General features: G+C 41.2%; 1 long non-coding RNA gene across 1 annotated transcript; it reads right to left on the reverse strand.

The window, feature by feature from the left end:
• Positions 1-148: 148 nt before the first annotated feature.
• Positions 149-12374, reverse strand: LOC309651757. The gene is made up of 2 exons (XR_014258368.1): positions 9457-12374; positions 149-1631 (listed from the first exon to the last, which is right to left on the reverse strand). It is a non-coding gene; the product is annotated as an uncharacterized lncRNA (long non-coding RNA).
• Positions 12375-12853: the final 479 nt, after the last annotated feature.

The following is a 12853-nucleotide window of genomic DNA, read 5'->3' on the forward strand; positions in this document are numbered from 1 at the left end:
CTTAAAGTCACTAAACAGAAGAGAGGGTAGGAGAGGCAATGCCTAACAGATATAACTTTTGCAAGAAACAAACAAACAAAAAAGACATTTTTCTGACTTTTTTTTTGGTGGTGGGCACGGTGCTGGGTTTTAAAGTGTTCCAGCTAAGTTTCTATGGTTTTGGCCTCTAGTTCAAAGGCAGAAAGGCTGTGCACACCTGTATGTTTTATTTAGGAGCCATAAACTTGAATTTGAATTCCAGCTCTACCTCCTACAAGTTTTGTAATCGTGGACAACTTTCTTTCGTAAGTGTCTGTTTGTGTAAAATAAGGATACTTTACAGAGTTTCGGTTTAGAGATAAATTTTGAGTTGTGTTGAGAATTTATACAATATGGTGATTAAATGAGATTTTTACATGCAGAGGGTTTTGTACCATTGAGAGAACCTAGGTGTTAAATAAATATTGGATTTTCTTTTGTTATAATCCAAGATGGATGAGGGCTCCATCTATTCTTTCCCAGATTTGGGGACAACATTAGACTATATTGCCACAGCACCTTATATGCGGAATCTAAAAAAGTGATACTTATTCACAAAACAGAAATAGACTCACAGACATAAAAAACAATGTTATGGTTACCAAAGGGAAAAGGGTGAGGGGGAGGGATAAACTGGGAACCTGGGATTAAAAGATATACACTACTGTATATAAAGTAGATAAACAAGGTCCTACTGTATAATAGCACAGGGAATTATATTCAATGTCTTATAATAACCTATAACGGAAAAGAATCTAAAAAAGGATAGATATATACATGTATAACTGAATCATTTTCCTGCATACCTGAAACATTGTAAATCAACTATACTTTAATATTTTTTAAAAAGACACACCATCTAATTCAAGAAATAGTTTCTTTCCAGTTAGTATCTCATAAAAATGAAAGAAAATCATGTGTTTTGCAGAGCATCAAAATCAAAAACTTTTTCAGTTTCTTCGGGGAGAGTTCGTTTTGCAAAGCATGTCACCAACGTCTTCCCTTCCTCCCTCCCCCCCTTCTCTCCTGCCTCCTTCCCTCCATCCTTCCTCCCTTTGTTCTTTCCATCTTTCTTTTCTTCTTCCCTTCTCCCTCTCCTTCCTTCCTTTCTTTCTATCTTTTTGTGCAAAACTCCCTTTATTCCCTCCCTAATTCTCCACCACCCTACATTTGCTCCAGATTCTCTCACATCCAAACAAAACAAAACACAACTCTCTTCCGGACTTTTTAAGTGAAACAACATGTGAGCAAATATATGTGCATGGCTTTCTCACTTTGTAGTGGAAATCCTGAGTCACAGGCTACACGTATCTTCAGCTTTTCTAGGTGATGCCAAATTGTTTTTCAACGTGGTTTTAACAGTTTTAGTCCTACCAGCAGGATGTGAGAGTTCCTGTTTCTCTTGATTCAGGCCAAACATGATGGCATTGTTTAATCTCTTAATTTCTGCAAAACTGGTAGGCATATAATGACGTCTAATAGTTTAATTTGCATCGCCTTGATGGCTAAGGGATTTGAGCTCTTATTCAAATATTTTTTGACCACTGGATTTTTCTCTTTCCCAAAATGCTTATTCAAGCCTTTGGCCATTTTTCTACAAGATTGTAGGAGTTCTGTTCTTATTCTTTTTTTTTTTTTTTTTTTTTTTTTTTTTTTTTTTTTTTTTAACATCTTTATTGAAGTATAATTGCCTTACAATGGTGTGTTAGCTTCTGCTTTATAACAAAGTGAATCAGTTATACATATACAATATGTTCCCATTTCTCTTCCCTCTTGCATCTCCCTCCCTCCCACCCTCCCCATCCCATCCCTCTAGATGGTCACAAAGCACCGAGCTGATCTCCCTGTGCTATGCGGCTGCTTCCCACTAGTTATCTATTTTACATTTGGTGGTGTATATATGTCCATGACACTCTCTTACCCTGTCACATCTCACCCCACCCCCTCCCCATATCCTCAAGTCCATTCTCTAGTAGGTCTGTGTCTTTATTCCCGTCTTGCCACTAGGTTCTTCATGGCCTCTTTTTTTTTTTTTTTTTCCCCTTAGATTCCGTATATATGTGTTAGCATACTGTATTTGTTTTTCTCTTTCTGACTGACTTCACTCTGTATGACAGACTCTAACTCCATCCACCTCATTACAAATACCTCCATTTCATTTCTTTTTATGGCTGAGTAATATTCCATTGTATATATGTGCCACATCTTCTTTATCCATTCATCTGTCGATGGACATTTAGATTGCTTCCATGTCCTGGCTATTGTAAATAGAGCTGCAATGAACATTTTGGTACATGACTCTTTTTGACCTATGGTTTTCTCAGGGTATATGCCCAGTAGTGGGATTGCTGGGTCGTATGGTAGTTCTATTTGTAGTTTTTTAAGGAACCTCCATACTGTTCTCCATAGTGGCTGTATCAATTTACATTCCCACCAACAGTGCAAGAGTGTTCCCTTTCCTCCACACCCTCTCCAGCATTTATTGTTTCTAGATTTTTTGATGATGGCCATTCTGACCGGTGTGAGATGATATCTCATTGTAGTTTTGATTTGCATTTCTCTAATGATTAATGATGTTGAGCATTCTTTCATGTGTCTGTAGGCCATCTGTATATCTTCTTTGGAGAAATGTCTATTTAGGTCTTCGGCCCATTTTTGGATTGGGTTGTTAGTTTTTTTGTTATTGAGCTGCATGAGCTGCTTGTAAATCTTGGAGATTAATCCTTTGTCAGTTGCTTCATTTGCAAATATTTTCTCCCATTCTGATGGTTGTCTTTTGGTCTTGTTTATGGTTTCCTTTGCTGTGCAAAAGCTTTTAAGTTTCATTAGGTCCCATTTGTTTATTTGTGTTCTTATTTCCATTTCTCTGGGAGCTGGGTCAAAAAGAATCTTGCTGTGATGTATGTCATAGAGTGTTCTGCCTATGTTTTCCTCTAAGAGTTTGATAGTGTCTGCCCTTACACTTAGGTCTTTAATCCATTTTGAGTTTATTTTTGTGCATGGTGTCAGGGAGTGTTCTATTTTCATACTTTTACATGTACCTGTCCAATTTTCCCAGCACCACTTATTGAAGAGGCTGTCTTTTCTCCACTGTATATGCTTGCCTCCTTTATCAAAAATAAGGTGCCCATATGTGTGTGGGTTTATCTCTGGGCTTTCTATCCTGTTCCATTGATCTATATTTCTGTTTTTGTGCCAGTACCAAACTGTCTTGATTACTGAAGCTTTGTAATATAGTCTGAAGTCAGGGAGCCTGATTCCCCCAGCTCCATTTTTCGTTCTCAAGATTGCTTTGGCTATTCGGGGTCTTTTGTGTTTCCATACAAATTGTGAAATTTTTTGTTCTAGTTCTGTGAAAAATGCCAGTGGTAGTTTGATAGGGATTGCATTGAATCTGTAGATTGCTTTGGGTAGTAGAGTCATTTTCACAATGTTGATTCTTCCAATCCAGGAACATGGTATATCTCTCCATCTATTTGTATCATCTTTAATTTCTTTCATCAGTGTCTTATAATTTTCTGCATACAGGTCTTTTGTCTCCTTAGGTAGGTTTATTCCTAGATATTTTATTCTTTTTGTTGCAATGGTAAATGGGAGTGTTTTCTTAATTTCACTTTCAGATTTTTCGTCATTAGTGTATAGAAATGCAAGAGATTTCTGTGCATTAATTTTGTATCCTGCTACTTTACCAAATTCATTGATTAGCTCTAGGAGTTTTCTGGTAGCATCTTTAGGATTCTCTATGTATAGTATCATGTCATCTGCAAATAGTGACAGCTTTACTTCTTCTTTTCCGATTTGGATTCCTTTTATTTCTTTGTCTTCTCTGATTGCTGTGGCTAACACTTCCAAAACTATGTTGAATAATAGTGGTGAGAGTGGGCAACCTTGTCTTGTTCCTGATCTTAGTGGAAATGGTTTCAGTTTTTCACCATTGAGGACAATGTTGGCTGTGGGTTTGTCATATATGGCCTTTATTATGTTGAGGAAAGTTCCCTCTATGCCTACTTTCTGCAGGGCTTTTATCATAAATGGGTGTTGAATTTTGTCGAAAGCTTTCTCTGCATCTATTGAGATGATCATATGGTTTTTCTCCTTCAGTTTGTTAATATGATGTATCACATTGATTGATTTGCGTATATTGAAGAATCCTTGCATTCCTGGGATAAACCCCACTTGATCATGGTGTATGATCCTTTTAATGTGCTGTTGGATTCTGTTTGCTAGTATTTTGTTGAGGATTTTTGCATCTATGTTCATCAGTGATATTGGCCTGTAGTTTTCTTTCTTTGTGACATCTTTGTCTGGTTTTGGTATCAGGGTGATGGTGGCCTCGTAGAATGAGTTTGGGAGTGTTCCTCCCTCTGCAATATTTTGGAAGAGTTTGAGAAGGATAGGTCTTAGCTCTTCTCTAAATGTTTGATAGAATTCACCTGTGAAGCCATCTGGTCCTGGGCTTTTGTTTGTTGGAAGGTTTTTAATCACAGTTTCAATTTCAGTGCTTGTGATTGGTCTGTTCATATTTTCTATTTCTTCCTGGTTCAGTCTCGGCAGTTTGTGCCTTTCTAAGAATCTGTCCATTTCTTCCAGGTTGTCCATTTTATTGGCATAGAGTTGCTTGTAGTAATCTCTCATGATCTTTTGTATTTCTGCAGTGTCAGTGGTTACTTCTCCTTTTTCATTTCTAATTCTATTGATCTGAGTCTTCTCCCTTTTTCTCTTGATGAGTCTGGCTAATGGTTTATCAATTTTGTTTATCTTCTCAAAGAACCAGCTTTTAGTTTCATTGATTTTTGCTATTGTTTCCTTCATTTCTTTTTCATTTATTTCTGACCTGATCTTTATAATTTCTTTCCTTCTGCTGGCTTTGGGGTTTTTTTGTTCTTCTTTCTCTAATTGCTTTAGGTGCAAGGTTAGGTTGTTTATTCGAGATGTTTCCTGTTTCTTGAGGTAGGCTTGTATTGCTATAAACTTCCCTCTTAGCACTGCTTTTGCTGCGTCCCATAGGTTTTGGGTCGTCGTATCTCCATTGTCATTTGTTTCTAGGTATTTTTTGATTTCCCCTTTGATTTCTTCAGTGATCACTTCATTATTAAGTAATGTATTGTGTAGCCTCCATGTGTTTGTATTTTTTACAGGTCTTTTCCTGTAATTGATATCTAGTCTCATAGCGTTGTGGTCGGAAAAGATACTTGATACGATTTCAATTTTCTTAAATTTACCAAGGCTTGATTTGTGACCCAAGATATGATCTATCCTGGAGAATGTTCCATGAGCACTTGAGAAAAATGTGTATTCTGTTGTTTTTGGATGGAATGTCCTATAAATATCAATTAAGTCTATCTTGTTTAATGTATCATTTAAAGCTTGTGTTTCCTTATTTATTTTCATTTTGGATGATCTGTCCATTGGTGAGAGTGGGGTGTTAAAGTCCCCTACTATGATTGTGTTGCTGTCGATTTCCCCTTTTATGGCTGTTAGTATTTGCCTTATGTATTGAGGTGCTCCTATGTTGGGTGCATAAATATTTACAATTGTTATACCTTCCTCTTGTATCGATCCCTTGATCATTATATAGTGTCCTTCTTTGTCTCTTGTAATAGTCTTTATTTTAAAGTCTATTTTGTCTGATATGAGAATTGCTACTCCAGCTTTCTTTTGATTTCCATTTGCATGGAATATCTTTTTCCATCCCCTCACTTTCAGTCTATATGTGTCTCTAGGTCTGAAGTGGGTCTCTTGTAGACAGCATATATATGGGTCTTGTTTTTGTATCCATTCAGCCAGCCTGTGTCTTTTGGTGGGAGCATTTAATCCATTTACATTCAAGGTAATTATCGATATGTATGTTCCTATTCCCATTTTCTTAAATGTTTTGGGTTTGTTATTGTAGGTGTTTTCCTTCTCTTGTGTTTCTTGCCTAGAGAAGTTCCTTTAGCATTTGTTGTAAAGCTGGTTTGGTGGTGCTGAACTCTCTCAGCTTTTGCTTGTCTGTAAAGGTTTTAATTTCTCCATCGAATCTGAATGAGATCCTTGCTGGGTAGTGTAATCTTGGTTGCAGGTTTTTCTCCTTCATCACTTTAAGTATATCCTGCCACTCCCTTCTGGCTTGCAGAGTTTCTGCTGAAAGATCAGATGTTAACCTTATGGGGATTCCCTTGTGTGTTATTTGTTTTTTTTCCCTTGCTGCCTTTAATATGTTTTCCTTATATTTAATTTTTGATAGTTTGATTAATATGTGTCTTGGTGTGTTTCTCCTTGGGTTTATCCTGTATGGGACTCTCTGTGCTTCCAGGACTTGATTAACTATTTCCTTTCCCATATTAGGGAAGTTTTCAACTATAATCTCTTCAAATATCTTCTCAGTCCCTTTCTTTTTCTCTTCTTCTTCTGGGACCCCTATAATTCGAATGTTGGCGCGTTTAATGTTGTCCCAGAGGTCTCTGAGACTGTCCTCAGTTCTTTTCATTCTTTTTTCTTTATCCTGCTCTGCAGTAGTTATTTCCACCATTTTATCTTCCAGGTCACTTATCCTTTCTTCTGCCTCAGTTATTCTGCTATTGATCCCATCTAGAGTATTTTTAATTTCATTTATTGTGGTTTTCATCATTGCTTGGTTCCTCTTTAGTTCTTCTACGTCCTTGTTAAATGTTTCTTGCATTTTGTCTATTCTATTTCCAAGATTTTGGATCATCCTTACTATCATTATTCTGAATTCTTTTTCAGGTAGACTACCTATTTCCTCTTCATTTGTTAAGTCTGGTATGTTCTGACCCTGCTCCTTCATCTGCTGTGTGTTTTTCTGTCGTCTCATTTTGCTTATCTTACTGTGTTTGGGGTCTCCTTTTCACAGGCTGCAGGTTCGTAGTTCCTGTTGTTTTTGGTATCTGTCCCCAGTGGCTAAGGTTGGTTCAGTGGGTTGTGTAGGCTTCCTGGTGGAGGGAACTAGTGCCTGAGCTCTGGTGGATGAGGTTGGCTCTTGTCTTTCTGGTGGGCACGTCCACGTCTGGTGGTGTATTTTGGGGTGTCTGTGGCCTTATTATGATTTTAGGCAGCCTCTCTGCTAATGGATGGGGCTGTGTTCCTGTCTTGCTAGTTGTTTGGCATATGGTGTCCAGCACTGTAGCTTGTTGGTCGTTGAGTGAAGCTGGGTCTTGATGTTGAGATGGAGATCTCTGAGAGATTTTTGCCGTTTGGTATTACGTGAAGCTGGGAGGTCTCTTGTGGACCAGTGTCCTGAAGTTGGCTCTCCCACTTCAGAGGCACGGCCCTGATGCCTGGCTGGAGTACCAAGAGCCTTTCGTCCACACGGCTCAGAGTAAAAGGGAGAAAAAATAGAAAGAAAGAAAGAAAGAAAGAGGCTATAATATAGTGAAGTAAAATAAAGCTATTGTAAAGCAAAGCTATACAGACAAAATCGCACCCAGAAGCATATACATATACACTCACAAATAAAGGAAAAGGGGAAAAATTAATATATCCTGCTCCCAAAGTCCACCTCCTGAATTTGGGATGATTCGTTGTCTATTCAGGTATTCACCAGATGCAGGCACATCAAGTTGTTTGTGGAGTTTTAATCCGCTGCTTCTAAGGTTGCTGGGAGAGATTTCCCCTTATCTTCCCTGTTCGCACAGTTCCTGGGGTTCAGCTTTGGATTTGGACCCGCCTCTGCGTGTAGGTCGCCTGAGGGCGTCTATTCCCCGCACAGACAGGACGGGGTTAAAGGAGCAGCTGCTTCGGGGGCTCTGGCTCCCTCAGGCCGCGGGGAGGGAGGTGTACAGAGGAGGCGGGGTGAGCCTGCGGCGGCCGAGGCCGGCGTGACGTTGCACCAGCCTGAGGCGCGCCGTGCGTTCTCCCGGGGAACTTGTCCCCGGATCACGGGACCCTGGCAGTGGCGGGCTGCACAGGCTCCCGGGAGGGGCGATGTGGAGAGTGATTTGTGCTCACACACAGGCTTTTTGGAGGCGGCAGCAGCAGCCCCAGCGTCTCACGCCCGTCTCTGGGGTCCGTGCTGATCGCCGCGGCTCACGCCTTTCTCTGGAGTTCGTTTAGGCGGCACTCTGAATCCCCTCTCCTTGCGCGCCGCGAAACAAAGAGGCAAGAAAAAGTCTCTTGCCTCTTCGGCAGCTGCAGACTTTTTCCCGGACTCCCTACCAGCCAGCTGTGGTGCGCTAACCCCTTCAGGCTGTGTTCACGCCGCCAGCCCCAGTCCTCTCCCTGCGATCCAACCGAAACCGAAACCCGAGCCTCAGCTCCCAGCCCCGCCCGCCCCGGCGGGGGAGCAGACAAGCCTCTCGGGCTGGTGAGTGCTGCTCCGCGCCGAGCCTCTGTGCGGGAGTCTCTCCGTTTTTTTCCTCTGCGCCCCTGTTGCTGTGGGGTCTGCGGTGATCGCCGCGGCTCGCGCCTTTCTCTGGAGTTCGTTTAGGCGGCGCTCTGAATCCCCTCTCCTTGCGCGCCGCGAAACAAAGAGGCAAGAAAAAGTCCCTTGCCTCTTCGGCAGCTGCAGACTTTTTCCCGGTCTCCCTCCCAGCCCGCTGTTGTGCGCTAATCCCTTCAGGCTGTGTTCACGCCGCCAGCCTCAGTCCTCTCCCTGCGATCCGACCGAAGCCGAGCCTCAGCTCCCAGCCCCGCCCGCCCCGGCGGGGGAGCAGACAAGCCTCTCGGGCTGGAGAGTGCTGCTCGGCGCCGAGCCTCTGTGCGGGAATCTCTCCGTTTTTCCCTCTGCGCCCCTGTTGCTGTGGGATCCGCGTTGGTAGCTGCGGCTCGCGCCCGTCTCTGAAGTTCGTTTAGGCAGCGCTCTGAATCCCCTCTCCTCGCGCACCCGGAAACAAAGAGGGAAGAAAAAGTCTCCTGCCTCTTCGGCAGCTGCAGACTTTTTCCCGGACTCCCTCCCGGCTAGCTGTGCTGCACTAACCCCTTCAGGCTGTGTTCACGCCGCCAACCGCAGTCCTCTCCCTTTGATCCCAGCGAAGCCCAAGCCTCAGCTCCCAGCCCCCGCCCGCCCCGGCGGGGGAGCAGACAAGCCTCTCGGGCTGGTGAGTGCTGCTCGGCGCCGAGCCTCTGTGCAGGAATCTCTCCGCTTTGCCCTCCGCACCCCTGTGGCTGCGCTCTCCTCCGTGGCTCCGAAGCTTCCCCCCTCTGCCACCCGCAGTCTCCGCCCGCGAAGGGGCTTCCTAGTGCGTGGAAATCTTTCCTCCTTCACAGCTCCCTCCCACTGGTGCAGGTGCCGTCCCTATTCTTTTGTCTCTGTTATTTCTTTTTTCTTTTGCCCTACCCAAGTACGGGGGGAGTTTCTTGCCTTTTGGGAGGTCTGACGTCTTCTGCCAGCGTTCAGTGGGTGTTCTGTAGGAGCAGTTCCACGTGTAGATGTATTTCTACTGTATCTGTGGGAAGGAAGGTGATCTCCGCGTCTTACTCTTCCGCCATCTTCCCGAGGACCTGTTCTTATTCTTGACACAAGACCTTTGGTAGTCGTGTGTGGAGCCAATATTCTTTTTATCCCCATTGTGGGGTTTGTCTTTTTGCTCTATTTCTGGTATGTTTTATGTGACTAGGAGTTCATAATTTTAATGTAGTCACTGTATTAATCATTTCCATTATGGTTAGTGATTTTTACCTCTTTTAAAAGAAATTCTATCCCATCCTGATATTATCAGTTCAATTCTCCTTCCCCTCAGTTTTCTAAGAAGATTGAGTTTATCAGGGGATTGAAAGCTGCTGATTCAGCCTTGGTTCGACAGTGCTAAACCACACTTAGAACAATACTTTCCCATTAAACGGAAACTGCTTCAGTGGCAGAAATAATATTTTCTCCTTTTATTGGTATGATGGCATTGTCAAATGTTCTCATTGATTATAGACCTGAAGATTTGCTGGTTTAAGGCAAAACCCTTCATACAAAAATCATCAGTAAAAGACACATTCCTACTGATAGCTTGATCTTAGAGAAAATGCTACAGAAATATTGGCTCTTTGCTAGACAGTGGTAAAAGACAGAAGAAATGGCAGGGTCATTATAGTATCATTCAGTGTGCTTCAGTTTTATTCAGGAAGTGAGATTTTCCTTTATTCTAATGAATTAAAAAACAATTGGTACCATCCCAGCTCTATAGAGGTTAAAATTTTTTTCTTAAGATAGAGTAGCAAAATCTCTAGGACATGTTTAAAATTTCATACTATCATTCAGCATTTGTCTACCTGTTCTTTATCACCAGAGAAGTACAGTGGATTCAACCAAACCTGGGATCAAAAACATTTGCAGGGGAAAAAAAGTAACTCCAGAAAGTTCCAAAAAGCAACACTTGAATTTGCCACATGCTGACAACTATTTACATAGCATTTACATTGTATTAGGTATTATAAATAATCGACAGATGATTTAAAGTATAAGAGAGAATGTGCATGTTATATGCAAATACTATGCCATTTTATAATATATAAGAGACTTGAGCATCCATGGATTTTGGTATCCACAGGGGTCCAGGAACCAATCCCCTGAGAATACCCAGAGAGTATTCTTTATTCTATGGCTTTCTATTTTAATAAACACAGTCAAAACCTTCCTGTTAAAAGACAGCCTCCACTCACTTACTGAAGTGAATGTTCTATGCTCTGCTTGAAAATACACCATCCTTGTACCATGATTAATGTTTACCCCTGGGCTCAGAGCGCTCATGCAGACTGCCAGGGCTTATAGACACAAATCAGGAAAATACAGCCACAAATCATTCTCCCTAAATAAAAAGGTCAACTGGTATTAAATTAGTTCATTTACAGAACTCATTGAAATTAGCAGCATGTTCTTAAATTGCTTCTTGTTTGAGGACATTTGCCTCATTAATTCTAAACAACCTGAGAAGACTATTAAAGTCTCATAGAAAAAGCTGACCAAAGGACAAGATTCACAGTATACTTTACCTAGGGGACAAATGGTAAATCCCAGAAAATGTATACACAGAGGGAGAAATGCAAGGTGAGGGAGTTTAACTTCCACATTCTACATGGAAATCCTCATTTTTTTTTTTTTTTCATTTATTTGTGCTTTCATTTTTCCAGCCAGGGAGAACTTTCTTTTTTTTTTTTAATGGTCTCATTGACTTTACTTTTTTTTTTACGTGTCTATTCTTTTTCAAGTTCTTGTTACAGAATAATGATCAGCGTTCCCTGTGCTATACAGTAGGTCCTTGTTGGTTATATATTTTAAATATAGTAGTGTGTACATGTCAGTCCCAAACTCCCAGTTTATCCCTCCCCCCACCTTTCCCCTTTGGTAACCCTTAAGTTTTTTTTCTAAGTCTGTGAGTCTATTCCTGTTTGCAGCAACATGGATGGACCTGGAGATTATCATACTAAGTGAAGTAAGTCAGACAGGAGAAATAAATATTACATGATATCACTTACATCTGGAATATAAAAAAAAAAGTGGTGCAAATGAACTTATTTACAAAACAGAGGGAACTTTCTAAAACACAAACCCAGTTATGTAATTCTCCAATTCAGTGGTTCCCCTTTGCCTTTAAATTGAAGATCTATCTCTGGTTTCCCCTCCAGCTGCCCACTTACTCTTCACCACACCAGACCCTTTCTGTTCCTTGAGTTTGCTATTCTCTGGCTCACCTTTGAGCATTTTTACAAGCTTTTGCTTCTGCTTCCTTAGCCTAGGCTAATTTCTACTCATCTTTTAGGACTCAGCTTAAGTACCCCTTTCTCTAAGAAGCCCTCCCTGAATCCATAAGCCTGCCGTAGGTGCCCCTTTGCTGCACCTTACTGTAACCTGTCACCCTAACACGATTGCCGGCTACTTCTTCTGTGTCACTTACTATAGGTTTTGTAAAGAGAGAGACTGTGTCTTACACACCATTTTATTCCCAGAAGAGTTGCCTGGGCCTTATTGGGAGCTCAATAAATAGTTAAGTGAATGAACAAATGAATGATTTGATTAGCTTGGCACTTCTTGAGCCCTTTCCCTGTACAAAGCTATGTTCTTGTGGAGGACTCGTGTATCACTCTCCTGGAACATACCCTCAATAAGCACTCAGCATTTTCCTGGAGAAGAGTCATGCACTCAAGTTACTAGAGTGTAAGGCACCAAAAGTTTCTAATAATGAGAGTTCTGAGGAGGAAGCAGTTATTTTCACTTGGAGACACCAAGGAATCCTCTGGTGTGGGAGAAGGTGGGCAGTTTGATACAGTTCATTTGAATATCAACTGATGTTATGTAAGATTTGGATAAGAAAAGGAGGGGGCTGGGAAGGGCATTCTGATTACAGAGAAGGAACAATATGAGCAAAGACTCAAAGGAAGAGCATTATTCATACATTCCTTCATTCATTCATAATATGCAAATATTATTCATTCTTAATAATCAATCATCAACAAATTATTAAAGGTTCTTGTTTTTTAATCCAGTCTGCCACTCTATGTCTTTTGAGAGGAGCATTTAATCCATTGACATTTAAGGTTATTATTGATAGATATGTACTTATTTCCAGTTTTTTAAACCTTGTTTTCCAGTTAATATATACAATGGAATACTACTCAGCCATAAAAAGGAATGAGATAATGTCATTTGCAGCAACATGGATGAGCCTAGAGATTATCATACTAAGTGAAGTAAGTCAGAAGGAGAAAGACAAATACCATATGATATCACTGATATGTGGAATCTAAAATATGACACAAATGAACCTATCTACAAAACAGAAACAGACTCACAGACATAGAGCACAGACTTATGGTTGCCAAGGGTTGGGGAGGGGGGTGGGGAAGAGATGGAGTGGGAGTCTGGGGTTAGCAGATGCAAACTATTATATGTAGAATGGATAAACAACAAGGT

The sequence above is a fragment of the Balaenoptera physalus genome (assembly GCF_965194825.1).
Source record: "Balaenoptera physalus genome assembly, chromosome: 21".
Taxonomy (NCBI): domain Eukaryota; kingdom Metazoa; phylum Chordata; class Mammalia; order Artiodactyla; family Balaenopteridae; genus Balaenoptera; species Balaenoptera physalus.